The sequence below is a fragment of the Lepidochelys kempii genome, chromosome 1 (assembly GCF_965140265.1).
Source record: "Lepidochelys kempii isolate rLepKem1 chromosome 1, rLepKem1.hap2, whole genome shotgun sequence".
Classification (NCBI taxonomy): Eukaryota; Metazoa; Chordata; order Testudines; family Cheloniidae; genus Lepidochelys; species Lepidochelys kempii.
The window spans coordinates 54,373,860-54,383,232 of record NC_133256.1 but is presented as its reverse complement, the minus strand read 5'-3'; positions in this window follow the sequence as shown (position 1 = coordinate 54,383,232).

The window sequence follows — 9,373 nt, the reverse complement described above, 5'->3', positions numbered from 1 at the left end:
GAATGATTTGTTTAAGCATTTAAATGAATCACTGAAGCTAACTTTCCCCATGGGTGTTCCCCTACAACAGCGTTTCCCAAACTTGTGTTCCGCGGAACACTGGTGTTCTACACGATGTGAATAGGTGTTCCGCGAAAGAATCTAGAATTTAATTTTAACTCTTGCACTTGATTTTTGTACTACTTTATATGCGCTTTCCAGTTAGAAATTGTTAGTTCAAGTTATTTTATATTTGTATTTTTGCTTTGTTTTATAAAATAAAATATATTTGAGCATAAATAACGCAATTTTTTATTTGAAAACCAAACGACTACAAAATAATATTACTAAGTGTTCCGTAATAGGCTAAAAAGTGTTCCGTGGCCAAAAAAGTTTGGAAAACACTGCCCTACAAATTTAATACAGCCATGCTAATTACAATAAATTCCATAAGATAGTATGAAGACAGACTTTTGGACTCAGTGTTTATTTGCATTGTTGTTTAATTTGGTTTATGTCTAAAAAAATAGAAAACAGAAATTCAAATGCCAAAGGACAGGAAATCTTAACTGGAGAGTAGAAAATGAGGATATTAAGCAAGACTCTATTACACTGAAGCCTCAGAAGGGTTGTGGTTGTGTAACTGACCTCAAAATGGGAAGATCGGGTTTCTAGTTAACAAAAACAAGAAGGTTTGTGATGAATGGAGCAAAAAATAATAGAGACAGGCCACTCCCTCTGCATTATGGCCAAATGATTAATATTTATTTTCAGGAGAATAGGAGGAATTCTCCATTTTACAAGGCAATTGTTTGGTCACTCGAGAGGATAGCTAATGAGGCCAAATGACAAGTCATTCAGTCTCTGCATAGCCCCCATATTATTACTGAAAAAAATTCTGTTACGAAAGTGCAATAATACCATTTTATTAATAAAAATATCGTTCCCCTTTCTCCTCTAACAGATCAGCACTCTGCACCCATTTCTCAGCCACAAATATTATTTATTATCAAATTAATGCTTTTCCTTCTGCTTTGGAGGTAGCCCTGTTTTAATAGCCAGTTTTTTAAACTTTGAAATTAAATGAACGAAACTTCTTCTCCTCCTCTCTTTTCGCGTTCAGGGTTCTACCCTGCAGAGTGCTTCACTTCCTTCCCCAGCCCTCACTGACTTCAAAAAGCCCAGCTCTTCAAAGGTATTTAGACTCCTAACTTCCATTGAAATCAGTGGAAGTTAAGTGCCTAAATACCTTTGTGAATCTGGCCAAAGAGGCTAAGCTAATGGTTCCCAGATGTTGAATTATTAGCATTCCTGACTTTTCATCTGTTAACAATCCCTCTTTTTAGTTAGATCTAGTCAGCCAATACTTACAATTGCTGTTCTCGCCTATCGCTTGTTGATGTCAATGGGGCTGCCTGGGTGTAACCGAGAGCACAATCTTAAGAGTCACACATGACCCAACTCCTTTTAAAAACATACACACAAATAAAGGCCACCATCTTGCAGGTACGTAAGCACATGCTTAACTTTACATGTGTGAATAGAGCCTTTGGAGCCAATGAAACTATTCCTGTGTATAAAGTTCAGTATGTGCATAAGTGCTTGCAGGATCAGGGTTTAATATCCTATTCCTTCCTGAAGGACACTCCAAACCCTTCACAGAATCCAAAAGTCTCTGATCTTTGTACTTTCTCCCCTTCTCTACTCCCCTGTCTGCACAGGGCTCCCACCTCTGCTAGCCTGACAATTGGCTTGAGACCCACAGTCAGATGCTCCCACAGAGGATCTTAGTGTGCTTCCACCAGACTCTTGGTTTGGTCTCTAAAGTAGGTTTTTAAAAGCTGCCATTTATTAGCCCTGGGACAAATCGTGACCTCCTTGTTGACTTTTAACCCCCTCCTTATTGAGGCAAAACTCATGCGGAAGTGTGAGACTAGTCTAGACTAGGTAGATAAGTCATGTTTGAAAACATGTTAACTCTTCCCTATGCAGGAGTCTAGGGTTGATCATGACCAGCTAATAGGCTTTTAAACATGACCTGCTCTGTCTACACTAGGTTCCAAGGCTCAGAATCTCAAAGGGGTTTATGAATCTCTCTCTCATTGAAATCAATGGGAGTTAAGCACCTAAGTACCATCTATGTTTATAATCATATTAGTTAAAAGATATTTGTTTAGACATTTTCAGACATGACTTATTTTCCCAGTTTAGACAATACCTTAGGGATAGCAGTGTAGGATAGGGACCTAGGGATAGGACCTGGTGTGGAGATCATGTGAAGCAGATGTACCAGAAGAGTGTGTCTGTGTACAGCTCCATTTGGCTTCTACTTAAAAATAATTGAGTCATCTTAAGCAAATATGAACATTGCGTTTTCTCTAATGATACCTTCTCACAGATGTTGAAATCCCTTGACAGCACGTTAGCAAAAGCATTTTCTTTTCCAGGAATATGTATGGCAGATACATGAACTGCAATATTAATTCCCATTCAGCTTTTTAGAACGAGGTCAGATTCACTCTTTGTAAAATGTTCGGCCCTACAGTCATATTGTCTGCAAATATTAACTGTTTTACACATTGCCCCCATTTTTACATCACTTCCAGGAGGACTCAGAAGAACCAGGTGTTCCTACCTCTGCCACTCATGTTCTGGGTGACCATGGAAAAGTCACTTCACCTCTCTAGGCCTCAGTTTCACCCTCTGTGAAATGGGGATAATGATACTGCCCTCTTTAGTAAAGTGCTTTGTGATCTACACCTGAAAAGTGCTGCGTAAAGCACTGCACACTTTTTTTTGGAGGTATGTATTATTATTGGTACTTGTAAATATATGCACAGTATCTTGCATGCTTGATTTGTTGCTAGTAAACTGGATTTTCATGAACTGCATGTGACTGGTTCCCCCCACAGGGTGCCCCCTGGAAGTGAGGTACAGCTGAGCCCTCTGTCTCACTCTGGTTCCCTCTTGCACTGTGATGTTGTGACAAGCTGCGAAGCCCTCCAGGCTCACGCTGACACCAACATCCACTGGCAGGGACCACACCCAGCTGTGTTCATGAATGCTCTGGCTAGCCACTCATGAGCCCATAATAGAGAAGCTACAGCCAAAATACTCCCAGCTCCCAGGGCTGGCTCTAGGCCCCAGCAAAACAAGCAGGTGCTTGGGGCGGCACATTTCTAGGGGCAGCATTCGGGCGCTGGCCATACCGCCCCTAGAAATGTGCCCCAGCCGCCCCAGCTCGCCTCTGCCTGCTCCCCTGAGCGTGCTACCACCACTACGCTTCTCCCCCCTCCCTCCCAGGCTTGCCGCACAGAAAACAGCTGTTAAGCCAGGGAGGGAGGGAGGAGAAGCCACGCGGTGGCGCCCTTGGGGGAGGTGGCGGTGGTGGAGCAGAGGCGAGCTGGGGCGGGGAGCGGTTCCTCTACCCCCCCGTTACTTCCTGTGCTCCCCCGACCCCCTTGCTCACCTCCGCTCCATCTGCTCCCCTGAACGCGCTGCCTCTCCCTCGCCTGAGAGGGAGGGGGGAGAAGTGGAGCAGTGATGAGCTAGGGCGGGGAGCCACAGGAAGCAATGCAGAGGTGTGGGGGGAATGCAGCACGCCCGGGGGAGGAGGTGGGGCCGGGCATTAGGGGAAGGGGCAGAGTTGGGGCGGCCAAAATTTTTTTTGCTTGGGGCGGCAAAAATCCTAGAGACAGGCCTGCCAGCTCCCCAGCCTAAGACCCCAGAGCTGTACCACCCTGCCCTGGTCAAAATCCAACCAGTATGAATTTATTACCCAGTCCGCCGCTTCTACAAAGGAAAGTGGACGAGCACCAACTCTTGCTCATGAGCGTAGATTTATCCCCTTTGCACTGCATGCAATACACAGTGTTTTAGGTAAAATATTAAATAGATTTATTAGCTACAGAAGGATAGCTTTTAAGTGATTATAAGTGATAGCAAACAGATCAAAGTAGATTACTGAAAGAAATAAAACAAAACGTAAACTAAGCCTATAATATTAGATAGGATGAATCATGGTCTCTCACCCTGACTGATCATACAAGCAGCCCACCAAGTTTCCATGCACAGGCTAGAAATCCCTTTAGCCTGGGACCAGCACTTCATTTCCCCCCCAGTTCAGTCCTTTTCCTCTAGTGTGTCATTGTAGACAGAGTAAGGTCCCCTCATGATGTCATTTCTCCCTTTTATATCTTCTTCTTCCAACTTGCTGGAAAGTTCTTTTGCTGTGACCTGGGTCAAGCAGCCTCCATTGTGTAGTGCTATCTCTGAGTGGTTTCTATTGTACACTGTTCCTGGGGTAATCCTTATGCTTGTGTGCATTTCCTCAACAAGCCATTAACATTGTTTGGCCTTCCTATTGTTGTACCTGAACGGCGGCTTGTGATTGTTCTCAACCTCACAACATGTTTCAGTAGCACATACACAGCCAAACCTCATAGCTTCACCTACAATGGTAGCACATACAATCCAACGAGATATTAATATCTAGCTGATCAAGATTTTTACAGTGATACCTCACAAGCTACACTTCCTACAAAACATATCCTAATTACGTGACAGTAATGAATAAGGGGGTGCCAGGGGGTCACACTGCAATTAGGACCGATTCACTTCAAATGGTCCCTGAATTTGCAGAGGAGTATATAGCCAAGGCTTCACAAAGCACTTTGAGGCATATACTGGAGAACCTCATTTGAGGCTTCAGAGAAATTAGCTTCAGCAGCAAGTCCTGGTGAACCCATTTTTAATTCTGCCCTTGATTTAAAAAAAAAAAAAAAGATAAAAATCAGGTAAAATTGGAAACTGTGATTTTAAGCATTAAAAACCAAAATGTATGCATTAGAGGCCCACAGTTTGCTAAAAAGGAATAGCCAGAATAATTTAGGCACAAAGGAAAAGCAGTGGTAGGAGAAAGGTGCTAGGTTACAATATTTCAATAATGTTCAGAAGAGTAAACGCAGGTCACTCTGACAGTTTAGGAACTGTGTATGTAGCATATGGGACTCTAATGGGTTGTTGTCACAAATTTAATTACGGTGTAAGTATCTCACGGCAAGGATCATGGACCTGATTCAGATCTCACTTACATCAGGGAAAATCAGGAGTAGCTGCATTGAAATAATAGATTCATAGCTTATAAGGGACCATTGTGTTCATATAGTCTAACCTCCAGGCCATAGGACTTGGAACTAGAGCATATATTTTAGAAAAACATCCAATCTTGATTTAAAAATTCCCAGTGATGTAGAATCCACTAAAACCCTTGGTAAGTTGTTCCTATGGTTAACGACCTTCACTGTTAAAAATGTACACCTTATTTAGAGTCTGAATTTGCCTACCTTCAACTTCCAGCAATTGGGTTGTATTATACCTTTGTGTCTACATTGAAGAGTTCTCAATTATCAAATTTCTGCTCCCTATTTACCATTCCCCCCAACTTTGTATCATCTGCAAACTTGATCAGTGCTGATTTTATGTTTTACTCCAGGCCACTGATAAAAATGTTAAACAGTGTAGGGCTAAGAACTGATCCCTGTGGGACCCCATTGGAAACACACCTGCTTGATGATGATTTGCCACCTACAGTTTCATTTTGAGATCTATCCAGTGATGTAACAAGGCCATAGAGGGCCTTGGTGCAAGAATAGGTTAAGGGCCCCTTTCTAATCCCAGAACCTAAAATTTTGCTTATGTCCAACATGCTAGCTCCAACCTACCCTCCCCCGCAATATTCCCCATTCCTTCATAAACCCCACAACTCACCCCACCAGCTTCAAAATCCCCCACTTACCCCAACTGCTTACCCCCACAGTCCCCCCAACACTCCCTACTCACCCCATAGCCCACCAACAACTTGCTCCCAGCCCCTCACCCACTGACCTCCAGACCTTCCTGGCCACTCACTGGCAGCCCCCTGGCTAACTGCTCCACTCCCATCCCCAGCTAGGATGGCTCTGCCTGATCCTCACTGCTCAGAGGCTCCGCTCGCTCCCATCACCCATCCTGTGTGCACAAGGAGTGGGCCAAATTCAAGTGGAGAATGGTATTGCAACCTGGCACATGGGGTTGCAGCACTGCTCAGGTTTGGCTCAGCCCCCCTCCATCTGGCAGAGAGGTGGGAGGGCCAAATAGGAGTGAGTCGCACTGAATGAGTGGTATCACAGCAGGTAAAGAGTACCCCCACAGTCCTGTGGGCCATGGCACAACGGTGCCACTTGCACCATTACAGCTAAACACTGCACTTATCCGTTAGCCAGCTTCTAATCTATTTATTGCGTGCCAGCCTTGCTAGTTTCTTAGTTGTGTGGTACCAAGATAAATGCCTTACAGATGTCTAAATATATTACATCAACATATTGCCTTTATCAACCAAACTTGTAATCTCAGGAAAAAAAGATACTGAATTAGTTTGACAAAATCTGTTTTCCATAAATCCATGTTGATTAGCATTAATTATATTAATTTAATTATTTAATAATAAAGTTATTGTATCAACTATTCCACCATTCTGCTTGAGATCAACATCAGGATGACATTCCTATAATTACCCAGGTCATCCCATTTACCCTTTTTATATCTTGGCACAACATTAGCTTTCTTCCAGTCCTGTGGAACTTCCCCACTGTTTCAAAACATTGAAAATTAACAATAATGATACAGTGAGGTCCTTGGCCAGTTTTTTTAAAACTCTCAGATACAAATTATCCTGACCTGATGATTTTAAAATGTAGACTATTCATAGCTGTTTTTTAACAGTCACCTGAGTTACTGTTGGAATCATGTGTGTAAATCTGGGGAACAGGGGGCATTGTCCCCCCAAACTGCAAGCCTCAGGTAGGCTGCTCCTCCCCCCCCCAATTCCACTGGGCTGATTGAAACTGCCTTCCCAAATATAGAAGTGAAACTACACCTATGGAAAGTGTTTTATCATCATCATCTAATATGAATACACCATCCCACTTTTTCCCAAGTACAGAACAGAAATATTTCTTAAATGTTTCTGCCTTTTCTGCATGATCATTTCTGTCTAGTAATATACCACTGTCAATTCACACTGCTGAAAACAGCTTTGAGATCAGAACTACACTCATGTCTTTTTAAATGTCTGTAAAACAGTACTGCCAACCTCAGGATGAATTGGACTTCCAAAAATTATAAGATCAGCATAAAAATCTCATTTAGAACCCTCAAAGTTAAGCATTTATGGTTCTATTTATTTGCCTTCTACATTCTGACACTTTAGGATACACTTGGGTCATGGTTTCAAGCCTTCCTCCACAAACGTGAAGATTAGATACGTACTTTTATTTAAAAAATGAAAGCTAAGATTCTAATATAATCACTTGCCTTCAGGAGCTGGGGCTTGTCAAGGCTCCTTCCCCACTCTGAACTCTAGGGTACAGATATGGGGACCTGCATGAAAAAACCCCTAAGCTTATTTTTACCAGCTTAGGTTAAAACTTCCCCAAGGTAAAAACTATTTTATCTTTTGTCCCTGGACTTTATTGCTGCCACCACCAAGCGTTGAACAAATATAACAGGGAAAAAGCCCACTTGGAAATGTCTTTCCCCAAAAATCTCCCCAAGCCCTACACCCCCTTTCCTGGGGAAGGCTTGATTAAAAATCCTCACCAATTTGCACAGGTGAATACAGACCCAAACCCTTGGATCTTAAGAACAATGAAAAAGCAATCAGGTTCTTAGAAGAATAATTTTAATTGAAGAAAAAGTAAAAGAATCACCTCTGTAAAATCAGGATGGTATATACCTTACAGGGTAATCAGATTTAAAACATAGAGAATCCCTCTAGGCGAAACCTTAAGTCACAAAAAGACACAAAAACAGGAATATACATTTCATCCAGCACAACTTATTTTATCAGCCATTTAAACAAAACAGAATCTAACACATATCTAACTAGATTGCTTATTAACCCTTTACAGGAGTTCTGATCTGCATTCCTGCTCTGGTCCCGGAAAAAGAAAAAAAAAAAAAACCAGACTGAGAGAGAGAATCCTTTGTTCCCCCCCCCCCCCCTCAGCTTTGAAAGTATCTTGTCTCCTCATTGGTCATTTTGGTCAGGTGCCAGCGACGTTGTCTCAGCTTCTTAACCCTTTACAGGTGAAAGGGTTTGTCCTCTGGCCAGGAGGGATTTAAAGGTGTTTACCCTTCCCTTTATTTTTATGACAGGGCTTTAAGAAAATACACCAAGTCTCTTGAGTCTCATGATAAACCATGAGAGCTGGCAACACTGGTAAAGCATAGACAGTGCTGTACAGTTAATAATAATAAAAGTACTAGTAATTAGAATTAGGCCCAAGGCACAAAAGTCAGCCCTGGATACATATTCTGAACAATGAAAAGTCAGAGGTGTTCTGATCTCAGATTTTGGTTCAAGTCCACTTCTATTATGTAAGAAGCATATCTGGTTGGTTTACGGCTCCTTTATGCCTGCAGAACTGGTGTAAAAGACAACAGAGAATCAGATCCACAGGCCTTTCAAGTTGTTCCCTCACCCTTGCTACTTGTATATTCTGAGCACAATGATTCGTGGGAAAAGTCAGCATCTCAATTGAACCATGCATCGCAAAATATCACATTCCTACTTTGTTACACAAGGAATACAGAACGGGAAGTCAAGCTACTGCATTTACACACTGTCCTCTAAACAGTTTCCTTCTGATCCTGAATACATTCCACACACATAATCCCCTGCTGAAATGAATCCATATTGTGTGTCCCACAAGGACTGCAGGATTCATTTCAGGAAAAAAACCCCTAGCACATGTAAAAGCGTTTATCATCAAAAGGGTAAATGTAAAAGCTCATCCTCATCTTCTCATCCTCATCTTGCTAGTTTCCAAAAATGTCTAGCTGTTTCTTAAACACATTTACTTATTTATTTAATTCATTTGTTTTATTGACCTTACATAAGTTACAATTTACTACTTATTGATCTTAATTGTGGCTTATTCCATACGTTCATTACACTTAGCCTGGATGTGGTCTGTTTTCCTCCCCAATGCAGTCTCATAGGTACCTCTCTGCTTTAACTCTTGGCTGCAGTAATCCTAATCCAATGTATCAAACCAAATGAAACCCAACAGAACCACGGTTTTGTTGTTTGGTTAGTACTGGAATTTATTAAAAGTTTAAGGAATTTATGTTATCTGGTATAAATATAGTAACTATAATGCAGAGAGCCAGCTTTCATAGGAAGATCATTTACTAGGACTAAGCAAAAGGAAAACTGACTGAGAAAGGGGGAAAAACACATTTTAAAAGATACCATTATGGGTTATAGATGTAAAATATACCTTACCTTCCATTTGTTTCAGTTTCATGCATAAAAGTGCTCCAAATTCTGAGTATTCATCAAAGGGGTTTT